Source organism: Procambarus clarkii, chromosome 18 (genome assembly GCF_040958095.1).
Source record: "Procambarus clarkii isolate CNS0578487 chromosome 18, FALCON_Pclarkii_2.0, whole genome shotgun sequence".
NCBI classification, from domain to species: Eukaryota; Metazoa; Arthropoda; class Malacostraca; order Decapoda; family Cambaridae; genus Procambarus; species Procambarus clarkii.
In genome coordinates, this window is record NC_091167.1 from 36,428,395 (window position 1) to 36,444,124 (window position 15,730).

The 15,730-nt window shown below is 37.1% G+C and overlaps 1 long non-coding RNA gene across 1 annotated transcript; it reads right to left on the minus strand.

The window, feature by feature from the left end:
- Positions 1-13: 13 nt before the first annotated feature.
- On the minus strand, positions 14-6,384 carry LOC123754225 (uncharacterized). Its single transcript, XR_006772360.2, has 4 exons — positions 6,275-6,384; positions 2,230-2,268; positions 1,084-1,125; positions 14-92 (listed from the first exon to the last, which is right to left on the minus strand). It is a non-coding gene; the product is annotated as an uncharacterized lncRNA (long non-coding RNA).
- Positions 6,385-15,730: the final 9,346 nt, after the last annotated feature.

Here is a 15,730-nt window from a genome sequence, read left to right on the forward strand (position 1 = left end):
AAAACAATACATACACTTCTTTTTGGATGAACCGCGGCTCTCCTCTTCCTTCCTGAGATGACTGTGATGCCAGGGCTGGGCTGCTCTGGTCCCTGCAGACACAGACATGGACCATAACAACATTATCACCTGCCACAGAATTTGTATTTTGTTTTGCATCTACACCTGGGTGTAGGTATTTGGTCAGGATGTTAATTAAGTGTACTATTCAAACTAATATATGGTTATTGGGTATTTCTCAACTCGAGATGAATCAAAAACTGACTCGCGTGCTAAAATATTGTTGGGTAACTTAATTTGGTTTACTTGTATTATTTGATGAGAAAAATACCTCAATGAGGTTATCAAACTCAATATTTATTTCGGGGTAATAGAGAAGTTTGGGTATACTTTAGTGAGGGAGCTTCTGTAACAACTATCCCATCCAATCCCATATGGGACTATTGCCCATGTTAGATACATATTTACTCAAATTTTTAAGGGAGTAACTAAAAAGCAGACGACATATGTTCGGATTGAGGAGAAAGTCTTCGAAACGACCTCTCCTTCTTGATCTAAGTTACTGATCTAATAAAGCGGATAAAATCCTTCCTCTCAAAATCTTTAACAGAGGGAAAATTCATGAGATTGATACATATGGTGAAGATTGCCTAAGAAACTAGAAGAAAATCTAGAGAAACTGAAAGAACAGGTTAACAAGGGATTAGCAGAGTTAAATGCAACCAAATGCAAAATAATGAAGCTAGATGCTAGGAACAATTAGGCGAGCATAAGATCTCAAACGGTTAAGAAACCACTCATCTAGACAAAAAAAAAATAGAGATAGAAGTCCTACAAAACCTGTCAATCGGATATCATCAGCTGCTTATGTTATGAGACTAAGTACGTTCTATGAATTAAATGAGGTCTTTAGACCTCCGTGGCATTGAAAGAGTGACCTAAAATAACGTGGGGTCTGAAGACCTTCAGTACCCAGATAAACCTTCCTACTGTAAGGTGAAGTCAGAAGCCAGAAGACGATCTGACCTCACCTTATAGCTGAGGTTGAAGTCAGGAGACTTTCTAATGCCCTGATGAACTTACCTCATTCATGATGATGGGCGTCACAGTGTTCACTCCGCCTTCCTAAAATAGAGATGAAATAATTTTAAAACCTTTACCAATAGATGAGTTTGGAAAATAGGACGTCCTAAAATTTGTTAGTGACTCACATGAGATTTTTTACAGTTGTGCTGACAAAGGTGCCTCGTATCCGTGTGTAACGAATGACCGATATGGGGAAATTCGAATGAGGATTACTAAACGCTTAGCGATATAAACTCGCTAAGCTCGTTTATATACATTTGTGTAGGCTATCCAGCGCACGAAATTAAGAGGGGTATCAGTATAGTAGCTGAATGAGTTCTGAAATATTTTTAATATGAAATATGATTATTCCGTATTTTCATATATTTCATTTAATTTGAAAGTCATTAGCTATAAAAATAACTTCGTAATATTACATAATAACAAAGAGATTTATCGTTTCAAGCCGATGTGTTAAAACAATAATAAATTCAGTGGTGGATTATGTGTTAAAATACTTAGATGATTTGTTTGTTTCAGGCAGCCATGGTATGTTGCACCCAGTCTGGTGAGCCGTGACTGTGGCTTGAGCTGTCAGATAAAGTTAACTGTTTGTATTGTTAACCTAAAAGTACACATATAAATCAGTTTTCATTTAATATAACTTAATATGATAACAAATAAAAGTCTTAATTCACTCTTTTCGGCGATGTGTTGTGCCTAATAGCCAGAACCACACTACTTAGCCTAGTATGCAGAGTTCAATTTGCTTAACAGGCGGTATGATTTTCGGCATTTTGAAATATTTCTTTCCAGATTGGTTCTTTTCTAACAATATTAATCTATTTTTCTAGGAACTTGAATTACTGACAGTTATGTTACGTTGTGGTAAGTTATGTTAGGTTAGGTTAGATTTTATCAAATTTCTATGTTAGTTTTGAATTTCTATACACAAAGGCTGCATGAACGCGCGAGCCATAAAGAACTAAGAACTAAGAACTCTTTTTGACCCTATCAGGATTCGAACCCCAGTTGCCCAGGATGACCCCCCTAGCATATAGTAACCACCTGTACGATCATAGGGGCACCAAGCCCCAAAGCTGAAAATTGGTAAGTGTTTCTCTGTAAATCCGGTGGCAGACATCGGCATGTTTTTATGCTTACCTGGTTCATTATGATAGGTGTCGGAGGAGCCTCTGGGTCCTGGTGAGGAGAACATAAAGATAACATTATCTCTTAATACTGATATAGTGTTAAAATTATTTAATTCGTTATGATGTCATCATTATTATGACCAGTAATATTTTAAGAGCTGGGAAAGTTATTGATAATTTAACTCTAATATTGTGAGGGGTTCAACAAACGTCTTTTCATACAGTTTCAACACTTCTGGGCATTCTAGCCTCCATCACCCCCTTATAAACACCTCTGGAGATCCGCGCTTAAAATATTTGCTGAACTCCTCGCTAACATTGCCTGTTGAGGCCTTCGCCTCCAACATTTGTGGAGATTGGAGATTCCCCTAGCTTGCAGCACATGTGAAGATCCCTCCCTACGCAACCCGCTCTCGCATAAGACAGTACATATATGACTTGTTGCTTATAGTCAATATTTGGCATATTAATAAGTACATATGTGGTATATTTCAAGTTATATTTTTTTTTCAAGGTTCAAACTCTTCCTTCACACCAGTTTTAATATTTGGAATTTCGTTTTCAGTTTGATTAAACATTAGAGATTTTATACAAAATTTTGACAATATCCTGAGTTACTTTACAATTTATTTAAATATTTTAGTTTTATTATATTATTTTTATAAAACTTTAATATCAATTTAGGTATAAGTTAAGTACTAATTGTCATTAAAAAGCAATAAGATGCTTATCTTAACATACAAAGAAGGTTAAGTTAGTTCGGTGTTTTCTATTCAGCTTTTCAGGGAAAACTCAAATATTCACAATAAATTAGTATGTTACATATGCACTTATTAATAAGCCAAATACTGACTATGAGCAAGTGCGAGAACGGGGTGCCCTACAACACCTGTGGAGATCCATCCATACAACACCTGTGGAGATCCCTCCCTACAACACCTATGGAGATCCCTCCCTACAACACCTGTGGAGATCCCTCCCTACAACACCTGTGGAGATCCTTTCCTACAACACCTGTGGAGATCCTTCCCTACAACACCTGTGGAGATCCTTCCCTACAACACCTGTGGAGATCCTTCCCTACAACACCTGTGGAGATCCCTCCCTACAACACCTGTGGAGATCCTTCCCTACAACACCTGTGGAGATCCCTCCCTACAACACCTGTGGAGATCCTCGCTAGCAACACCTGTGGAGATCCCTCCCTACAACACCTGTGGAGATCCTCGCTAGCAACACCAATGGAGATCCAACCCCACAACATTGCAGCCAAAAAAATATAAAATAATTGTTTCACCATTGGCTAAATTGGTCAGTCATAGGGATAACCTTCAGAAACTTGAAAATTATAATTTCCCATCGTTATTTGCAACAATTATCCAAAGAGTGTTAAAACACGCTGCACCAGAGTGGAGGTAAAGCTTAAACAAAAAAGAATAATTATGAGAATGTCCATCGAGTAGCACAATAGTAGTAAAATAATTGTAGGAACAAAACTATTGTGAATAACTGGGAACCTTAACCTTAGGAAGCTTGAATACCAAATAGGACTGAGTGCAGATAAATAAGTTATAAGTGCAAAATTAAGATTGAGCAGCAACTTAACGAAAAAGACGTACTGAGAAGAGCAAAATGAAAGTGGACCACTGGGACGTAAGGAAACACTTCTTCATTGTTAGTATGACAAATAAAAGTGGCTACATGCATCATTGGTTTTAATATCAGATATGAAACTAAACAGAGACCTCAGAAGGAATGACGACAGATGGAACAGGCTACGCCCAAGGCTAAAGGCTCAATTCTGTTAACTGTTTCAAAAAGACATTTAGTCAAGATCACATTCACTGAAATCGTCGAAAGGATCCATATTAAATATAAGAAAAACAACAATAATATAAATAATAAAAGAAGACTGACCAAATGGTCTTAGGTCCGACCTGCAGCCCTCGAGGACTCCTGAGGCCGACCTATGCACCAGGTCATGACACCTTCAAGTTAATACTGTCTCTTCCGTCCATATGTTACTAACATGGCTATTAGCACAGCGCTCGGGAGTCGTAGGCCGAAGGGCCCCGGGTACGGTTCCCGACCGAGTCAGAACAAAATAGGCAGAATTTCCTTCACCCGATGCCTCTGTTCACCTAGCAGTAAACAGCTACCTAGGAGTTAGATGTCTGCTAGGGGCTGCATTCTAGGATGTGTGTGTGTACTCACCTAGTTGTACTCACCTAGTTGTGCTTGCGGGGGTTGAGCTCTGGCTCTTTGGTCCCGCCTCTCAACCATCAATCAACAGCTGTACAGGTTCCTGAGCCTATTGGGCTCTATCATATCTACACTTGAAGCTGTGTATGGAGTCAGCCTCCACCACATCACTTCCTAATGCATTCCGTTTGTCCACCACTCTGACACTAAAAATGTTCTTTCTAATATCTCTGTGGCTCATTTGGGCACTCAGTTTCCACCTGTGTCCCTTAGTGCGTGTGCCCCTTGTGTTAAATAGACTGTCTTTATCTACCCTATCAATTCCATTGAGAATCTTGAATGTGGTGATCATGTCTCCCCCTAACTCTTCTGTCTTCCAGCGAAGTGAGGCTTAATTCCCGTAGTCTCTCCTCGTAGCTCATACCTCTCAGCTCTGGTACTATTCTGGTGGCAAACCTTTGAACCTTTTTCAGTTTGGTCTTATCCTTGACTAGATATGGACTCCATGCTGGGGCTGCATACTTCAGGATTGGCCTGACATATGTGGTATACAAAGTTCTGAATGATTTCTTACACAAGTTTCTGAATGCCGTTCTTATGTTTGCCAGCCTGGCATATGCCGCTGATGTTATCCTCTTGATATGGGCTGCAGGAGACAGGTCTGGCGTGAATCAACCCCCCAAGTCTTTTTCTTTCTCTGACTCTTGAAGTATTTCATCTCCCAAATGGTACCTTGCATCTGGCCTCCTGCTCCCTACACCTGTCTCATTACATTACATTTGCTTGGGTTAAACTCTAACAACCATTTGTTTGACTATTCCTTCAGCTTGTCTAGGTCTTCTTGAAGCCACAAGCAGTTCTCCTCTCTCTTAATCCTTGTCATAATTTTGGCATCGTCCGCAAACATTGAGAGAAATGAATCTATTCCCTCCGGGAGATCATTTACATATATCAGAAACAAGATAGAACCGAGTACAGAGCCCTGTGGGACTCCACAGGGAGTCCCACAGTGTAATGTGTATGTGTACTCACCTATTTGTGCTTGCAGGATCGAGCATTGACTCTTGGATCCCGGAATTTGGATTTGTGTGTGTGTGTGTGTGTGTGTGTGTGTGTGTGTGTGTGTGTGTGTGTGTGTGTGTTTACTATTTGTATCTGCAGAATCGAGCTATTAACTCTTGGACCCCGTCTTAGTAACCAATTTATGTTTCCACTAATGTCTACTACATATATTTCTCTCTAACACACAAACATCCCCGAGAAGCAACCCGTAGCAGCTGTCTAGCCCCCCAGGTACGTATTTACTGCTAAGTGAAAAGCGTATCAGGGTGAAAGAAACTCTGTCCATTTATTTCTGCCTCTGCCGGGGATCGAACTCGGGCCCTTAGGATAACGACCCAAGAGCGTTGTCCACTCAGCCGCGAGGCAACCCCTCCGCCCCCCCCCCCATCCTCAGGGTGTGTGTGTGTAGATGCGCGTGACTGTGGGTGTTTAGATGTGATCATTTGAGTGAATGTATATATCAATAAACAAATCCAGATATAATAATTAGCTCGATCTAAGCCAAAATCTAATAATCTCAAATAAATGGATTCGTAACGTTAGTGTTGTTGAAAGAGAATAATGTTGAAAGAGAACAATCTAACAGTTGAACACAAAACGTATATAAATTATGTAAGTTTATATGCATATATAAATTGGTTAATAATTATTTAGGAACTATGTTAAATGATATTTGGAACATGTTGCCATGCAACCTAACTGATGTGGAGCCGTTGCATGTATTGGGCTGGAAAACAAACTCCAGTTCAAGTGTAAACTACCAGGCGAGTGGCCTGTTGGTGGTGAGTTACCTGGGCACACGAGTCCACAGCCACAAGATTGGCCACAGCCAGGCACCACAACAGCAGAGGGGCCATGTTCACTCAAATACTGTTGCTGGACGTCTGTGATGAGGAGGGAGTAGCTTCCACTTTATATACTGACGTCCACTTCGCTTACACCTGCTACAAATCCCAAACGAAGCCACCCAATGAAGTACTGAAACTTTAGAAAAAACTTTAAAATAGTTTGTCTATAATTTTAAATGAAAAATCTTTCATCAAAAAATTTATTCTCACACAAAAATATTTAGTGTGAAATGGAAAAAAAGATATCAGAGAGGAAATGATCAATTTACTTATTTGATAATAACAAACGAGTGATACTCCCCATGTAGCGAATGTCCTTTCTCGGAATATATAATTATTTAATATATATACATCTATATAAATAAAAATGGAAATGTTCGTTTGTTCAAAATCGCTAATCTCCGAAAGTTCTTCACCGATTGCCTTGAAATTTTCACACAACATTCCATTCGCATCCGAGTGGGTTTTTATATACATACTTTATAGATGTCACGTCTGTGACCGGAAAAAAGCATGCTTTTTCTGAAAAACTGTGTTTTTCAAGTGTATTTCATGTGAGGGAAATCTTCGAAACCTCTTTACCGATTGCTTTGAAATTTTGACACAACGTTGCATTCATATAGACACATGTTTTTATATAACTACTATACTGAGGCCTCACCTGTAACAGGAAAAAACATGTTTTTTTTTTAAACAGCGCCATTTGTTGGACGTAAAAGCAACACACGCTTTAATCTCCGAAAGTTATTCACCAATTGCTTAGAAATTTGGACACAACATTCCATTCGAATACGTGAATGTTTTTATATACGTACTATATAGATGCCACATCTGTGACAGGTAAAAACATGCTTTTTTGAAAAACAGCGCAGTCTGTTGCATGTAATAGCAACACACGTTATCCTAAATATCTTACGATTCCATTTCAATGTTTCCAATTGCATTGATAAATTTAATTTTCATAGATTTCGATTTATTTTCATTTTGGTTTATTTATTTTGAGTAACATTGCGTTGGAACTAAGCTGTATTGTTTACCATACCGTTCACTTCGCAGGTAAAAGTATAGATGCCACACCAGTGACAGGTAAAAATATTTTTTTTTTTAAGAAACAGCGCCATCTGATGCACATAAGAGCAACACACGATATACTAATTATGTTACAATTCCATTTCAACGTTTCTGATTGCATTGACAAATTGAATTTTCATAGATTTCGATTTATTTTCATTTTGATTTAAGTATTTTGTGTGACATTGAGTTGGAATTGAGCTGTGTTGTTTACCATACCGTTCATTTCGTGAGTATAAGTATCGATGCCACACCTGTGACAGGTAAATTTTTTTTTGTTAACAGCGCCATTTGCTGCACGTAAGAGCAACACACGATATACTAAATATCTCTCGATTCTATTTCAGGTTTCTGATTTCATTGATAAATTGAATTTTCCTACATTTCGATTTATTTTCATTTTGATTCATTTATTTAGTGTGACATTGTGTTGGAATTGAGCTGTGTTGTTTACCATACCGTTCATTTCGTGGGTATAATTTATTTTTTTACTTTTTTTTCAGTTTTTAATATCGTTTTTTAACTGTTCTTATTTTTCAGTGATGAAAATATCATATAATTTGATGTTTCCAATTTTCTGATGGGAACATCAGATCATTTGGGAATGCATCGGACTAGGGAGTGGGGAATGGTGGGGATGACGAGGGGCAGGGGAGAGGGGGTAATGGCGAGGAAGACGAGGGGCAGGGGAGAGGGGGTAATGGCGAGGAAGACGAGGGGCAGGGGAGAGGGGGTAATGGCGAGGAAGACGAGGGGCAGGGGAGAGGGGGTAATGGCGAGGAAGACGAGGGGCAGGGGAGAGGGGGTAATGGCGAGGAAGACGAGGGGATGGACGAGTTGGGGATGGTGGGGACGAGAGGACAGGAGAATGGAGAAGGGCAGGGAAGAACAAGGGGACAGGGGAGTGGGGGATGGTGGGGAAGACGATGGGATGGGGGAGAAAAGAATGGTAAGGAGGACGAGGAGACAGGAGAGTTGGAGATGGTGGGGAGGACGAGGGCACGATGGGGTGGGGGATGGCAGGGAGGCAAAATGGGACGGGGAGGGGAGAGGGAATGGTTAGGAGGACAAGGGGACGGGGGAGTGGTTGTGAGGACGAAGGGATAGGTAACAGGGGAATGGTGGGGTGGACTGCGTGGGGGATAGGGGAAGGTTGCTGCGGCTCAGCAACGCACACGCGTTGCTGAGCCACAGCAACGCGTGGCCGGGTACAGCTAATATATATATATATATATATATATATATATATATATATATATATATATATATATATATATATATATATGTCGTACCTAGTAGCCAGAATGCACTTCTCAGCCTACTATGCAAGGCTCGATTTGCCTAATAAGCCAAGTTTTCATGAATTAATTGTTTTTCGACTACCTAACCTACCTAACCTAACCTAACCTAACTTTTTCGGCTACCTAACCGAACCTAACCTATAGAGATAGGTTAGGATAGGTTAGGTAGGGTTGGTTAGGTTCGGTCATATATCTACGTTAATTTTAACTCCAATAAAAAAAAAATGACTTCATACATAACGAAATGGGTGGCTTTATTGTTTCATAAGAAAAAAATTAGAGAAAATATATTAATTCAGGAAAACTTGGCCTATTAGGCAAATCGGGCCTTGCATAGTAGGCCAAAAAGTGAGTTCTGGCTATTAGGTACGACATATATATATATATATATATATATGTCGTACCTAGTAGCCAGAACGCACTTCTCAGCCTACTATGCAAGGCCCAATTTGCCTAATAAGCCAAGTTTTCATGAATTAATTGTTTTTCGACTGCCTAACCTACCTAACCTAACCTAACCTAACTTTTTCGGCTGCCTAACCTAACCTAACCTATAAAGATAGGTTAGGTTAGGTTAGGTAGGGTTAGTTAGGTTCGGTCATATATCTACGTTAACTTTAACTAGAATAAAAAAAAATTGACCTCATACATAATGAAATGGGTAGCTTTATCATTTCATAAGAAAAAAAATTGAGAAAATATATTAATTCAGGAAAACTTGGCTTATTAGGCAAATCGGGCCTTGCATAGTAGGCCGAGAAGTGCATTCTGGCTACTAGGTACGACATATATATATATATATATATATATATATATATATATATATATATATATATATATATATATATATATATATATATATATATATATATATATATATATATATATATGCTAACAAGCAGGAATGGTCCCCAAGCATATATGCGACTGAAATATACGGGATGAAATAACTATGCCAAAGATTACCACTAAGTGCCGTTGGGACGGTGGGGGAAATAGCCTCGGCTACCATGGTCTATTGTACGGTCACAGTTGGTCGAGTGGTTAAGGTACCATGCACACCAGTTGCATAGTGCTCCTGGCTGTCTGGGTTCCAGTCACTTTTGGGGTGTGGAATTTTCAGTTATAACATCTTATTGATTCGTAATTACAATTATTACTTAACCTATTATAGGTATAGGTTAATTAATAATTGTAATTACGAAGCAATAAGATGCTTATCTTAACATACTAAAAAGGTTAGGTAAGGTCAGTGTTTTCTACGAAGCTTTTCAAGGTAAACTAGTATGTTTAGTATGTCACTTATGCCCGTATTTAATAAGTCAATATTGACTATACGAAAGTGCGAGAACTGGTTGTATATATATATATATATATATATATATATATATATATATATATATATATATATATATATATATATATATATATATATATATGCGGGAAAACCACAAGTGAAAAATTTACTACTAGTTTAATAGTCTGGATTTACTAGTCCATCAAAATACGGTAATACCAACGAACTTTTTATTTCTGGCTAAGACTTGGGAGCTTATTTGTAAAATGTCCCTTTTGCTTTACTTAACGCGAAACCCTAGATCGATTTTGGGTATTCTAACTTCTTCCCAATATCAAATATTTTTGTTATTCCTTCATCAAAATAATCCGGGCTGCAAACTCTCATTACTCTGAGAAACATTTTAGAAAATACTGCCTGTTTAACATGAACATGATGTTTTGAGTAAAAATGAACATACGGGCACACACATTGGTAGCTTTCCTATACACACGGAATTTGAAACTCCTGCTGATTCTATTAATCATGATGTCGATAAAAGGCGGAACACCATTCTCTCTCATTGTCTATTGTGAGTTTAATTGACGGAACCAGCGAATTAAGCTGAATGAGAAAATCTTTTTGGTCAGAATGAAGAGAATGGTCTTCTGCCTTTTTTTTTTTAGACATCATGATTTTTTAGACGTGATGATTGTTGTGCTCATTTTGATGTCCAGACAATAAAGGACGGTGTTGTTGTGTAGTGAAGGATGGTGTTTAATTACCTCTCCCTACAAATGACGAGTGAGATACGTACTCAAAGTATTAATAGAGTGCCCAATATAGTAACTGTTGTATATGAGGCCCGAAATTTGTCCACGAACTTTTTCCATTTGTTATTCAAGTGGTTGCCTGGGCATGGAAGAGATAGAATGCCTCATAAAACATATTGAGTTTGGAGGTATGCCTGGTCAGAACGTTAACCTTCATCAATTGTAAAACAGAAAGATTTCATGAATTTTGGGCAAGGCGATCGCGTTCGTTATTGATGATATCGTTGGGTTTCGTTGGATATGAGACGGTCTAAAATAGTAATATATGACAATATATAACATTGCTATACAGTCTTGAGATTACTATACCAGGCCAGAACCCGAAACTTTGGCCATAATCTGAAAACGTTAAGATTGAAAAAAGGGTATGGGGAAGTATTAATTTGGCAACCTCGTGTTAGACCACAAATATTGGTCATGGTTGAAGGAAGGCAATGGTCCGAAAGTAACTCAGATGGTGACATATGATCCAGATGTCCGAGGTATGACGTCAAAATAACCCTCGTACGTATCACACCGGAAAAATTTCATTTTCAAACTGACATCTCATTCCACAAGCCTTTCACCTGATGTTGAGTGAATGATGGCACTCATAAATATCTCACACTAAGTATATATTACCATTTTAAGGAGGAAGTCTTTTCCAAAGTTGATTTAAAGAGGATTTTATATGCTGTGCAAATATATAAGTATGTACCTTTTAATAAACAAAATAAATATTCAAGCTTCGTATTTCTAAAATAAAATAAAAAAAGTAAAAAATTATCTATGAATTTTGGAGTTGTAATTCAGCTGGATATGCATCCATATCATCCAGACCTGAAGAATATACTAGAAAGCATATATAAAGTGTGGTATTATAAACATATATATGTCCTTCCACTAAGGCATTAACTTTATTGTATTTATTATCTTTACGTCACTCTTACAGGTATGTGTATATAACTTCCTACTGACACAGATCAATATGAATGCAAGTACTAACACTGGTAAATATAACAGACAATCATATAAACGTGCTGGAATTGATAAGACCACAGGTATAAAGGTATTAAAAGTACAGTGAGTAGTCTCTTACTCTTGAATAACATCTCTAAGACATTACCGACTTATGTAAAATACATATTTAAGTGGTAAAATATGCGTTTGTAAAAAGATCCTTTTAATTCACAAGGAAGAGGTAAGGTATAAGGTTTAAATTAACCATTAAGGAATTTATGAATCAAAATGCAAAGCTTGGATCATCAGCCAAGGGAAGCATTTCTACCGTGATCCAGGATGCTCTCGCCTTTGTGTAAGCTCTCACAAGCAGCAGGAAAAGGCTGTATTGTGAGAGCTTTGCAGGATTTATCACCCCAGTTGGTATTATTCTTCTCAGCGTATTATTAATATCTCAGGGAAGAGGTCAAAGAGCTGAAAAGACCAGGAAGCCTATGTGTATCATTCATAACATCATTCATAATATCATGCATAATTTGCCTTGAGGCCACTTATGAATGTGTAAATTTTTTGGTTAATAGGTACAAAGCACTCGAATTACATAAGTTTTACTCCTGTATATTTTAAACTTCGATCAAAATTTGGGTTACTATTATTACTGCTCTTACTGTTATTGTTAATGCTACTTAGTTAATATCATTAACTGTTGTCATTGTTACTACTGTTATTGCTACTACTGATAACAGTAGTTATCAGTACTGTGCTACTGATAACTACTGTTATGTACTATTGTTTACTTCTGTTAACTACTACTGTTAACTGCTACTGTTGTCATTTATTTATTGTCATATTTCTTAACGAAATAATACAGTTTGAAATTATATTAAATAACAGGTTCTTAAGGCTAAATAATCTTCGAATAGGAAATTATTCAAAGCCAATTTAGCGGTATGTCCTTCTTTAAATCCATCCATAAACAAGATTTTCCAATTGTACGAGAAATTTATTCTATTGGCAATTTTTAATGAAAATAATAATTTTTTGCCGCCATTTGAATACATTTTACAAAATAAAAAATATACTACTTATAATTTATTACAAATTTTTGCAGAAATTAATTTCTTTAAGCTCAATCGTTCTAAAGTTAGGGTAGTGTTGATGTTGAATCTTTGTTTCCAATTGTTTCACTTCAAGAAATTTTACACTACATTTAAATTATCTATCTCAGAAAAATTCAGGTAATTTTTGTTTGAAATTTAAACAGTGGTTTAATTGGTGGAAATCACAGCGTCAATTTTTTTCATTCGTTGTAAAACGGCAAATCACAGATAGACTTTTTTTCAGGGATATTCCTGCGCGGGCCCTAAGCCTCTGGCTGGCCCACTAAGTGTTGCTTGTTTCTATTTTACTTGGGCGGAGTATGAGTATTTATGACTCGTATGGTCGCTTCAGTAAGATTTTGCCTCATGAATTTAACAACTTCCTCTGCTCTGTTGAATCTAAGTTGAAATCTTAATGGGTTTGTAACTGTGCACTGTGTTAGATAATGTTCCAGTGGTCTGTTGGGCATTTCTCCACAGTGCTGACATTTCCTCACAGATAGACGGGTTGAAATGGGTTCCACTCCTTTCCCATCTTACGTTAACCTTATTTGGAATTTATGGCACTCACGTAAGACTATACACCACTGGAACACAAGTACCACTACACTACCGGCACCCAGGATCGATTACACCGCCGGCACTTAGTTACAGCCTCACAACTGGCCTCTGGTACGACCACACCTGTACACACAACTGTTACTACCTATTGCGTTATTAATTCTAGAATTCTATTGGTAATTTCTAGTACTTATAGCTCCAGTGAGTCTTTCATGTGGTAAATGACCTGGAGTCTTAGAGACATTCAGGTGGACCACCACTACTGTTAATCCTTTGGTCCGTGAAGTAAAATTTCATTAAAATACAAAATAATTATTCAGAAATGTTTGCTCATTATAGTCGGTTTAACTTACACCAATATACATTGAATTACTTAACTGAGAGAAATTCATAATGATAGTACATGTAATCACGATAATTATATAGAAGATAAATTTACTACTCATTTAAAAAAATACCATTAGAGTTATGAGATTCAGATATTGAATTCGTTAAAGCAAATACAGATCATTACAATAAACGTTGGATTAAACAAGTATACAACAATTTAAATCAAATTATCATTTTTGGCACATAGTTTTAAGGAGAAACATTTTGGGAAAATAAAGAATAGTTTACCATTGTAGTAGTAAGACAAATATTGGCACAATTTATATAACAATTTTAGCATAATGAGGAGATAATTTAAGGAGCTAATATGTACTAATCAAACAATGAAGCAATAAGATTAGATTACGCTCATTGCAATTTTTCCTAATTGTTCTATAGTTTGTTACGGGTTTCAAAACTTGGTAAGATTACAAAAGATTCTCAGAAATTCCGACTAATCTCCAACCTAAAGAAGAGTAAACAAATATTTATAAGGGAATATTATAAAATAAATAGTTATTGTATATTGGTAATGAGGTTTCAGATGTAGGATTAATAAATGGAGGCATTGAACATGTACTTAACTGTATATGAGTATACATATATGTACATATGAACTTTTGTACCTTTTACAAATATTTGGTCTTGCACAAACACTGTGTGATGTTAGTTACCATACATAGTTTCATGAATATTAATTTTTAGATTCCTTCAGTCTGTATAGAATCGCAAACTATATATGATTTATATTTCTAAATGAATATGTATATAGGATTGAAAACCAATTTGTATTTTAATTTTTTAATATGAATATGGATATAGTATATTTTAACTTCAAAGCCTTTTCAGTGACAATAATCTCTGATGATGATGCTGTGGGATTCAGTAAGCGGCTAATATATTGATAACACATGGAACATATATGGGGTAAGAGGTCTATTGAAAAGAAATTTGTGTCATTTATATCTGACACCCTAACGCCACACCATGCCCACGTGAACCATAATTCACCATTACTCACGCCAAATCTCGTAAATTAAACGATCACTTGACAAATATACACCATGCAGCACTCGGAATTTAAATAAAATTTGATGTAAATATACAGAAATAAATGATCAAGAAATTTAATGAGACCAGTTGATTAACCTGACACCGTCGACCATCTATGCCACATTCAAGCTGATATACGAGCATGTAGGCTATGTCTTACTCAGAGATCTCTTACATTGATTTGATGGCTACCAGAGAGGGAAATGAAGAGCATTTGGCCTATTGAATTTCCATTCTGTCAATACCCTCACATTCTTCACACTCCGCAGCCTCGCCCATCATCCCCGCCACTTCTTGTTATGTCATTGACGGCATCTGGCGGCGACGGTGAATCCAGAGATGACAACATTGATAGTGAAACAGAAATCAGAGCTAACAATGAATGGATCCCCTTTCAAAAAATATTGACTCATTAAGCGACAAAATCGTTTACAGGCGCACTGTATGTGATGATTGTGGTGCAATTTACAATGTCCTGGTGATTTGGAATGCTGTTGTGGTGCCGAGTGATGCTTAATTCCTCCTTCTTGTAAATGAAGTGTATGACGCTTGCTTAGAATAATAGTAGTGTGTCAAATATTGCATATATTTCAGAGTGAACAGTCTCCAGCATTGGGTTTGTATTATATACTTCATGATTGCACTTCAGCTTGTCAGAGGAGGAGGAGGAAATGATGTTTATTTATAATGAAGAAAACGGTATTAATGTTGATATTATTGGGATTGGGCGAATGGATTTATTTTTTTTCCTGCATGCATTTAGAGCTCCGGTCAATTATATCCCGTATCGCTTCCTCATCCTTCTAATTGGCTTGAGTAAGTATATTCAATATATTGCTAACACAACTCAATGCTTTTTTGGGGAGAAGATTATTCTCAGTGAAATGAGTAGTTAG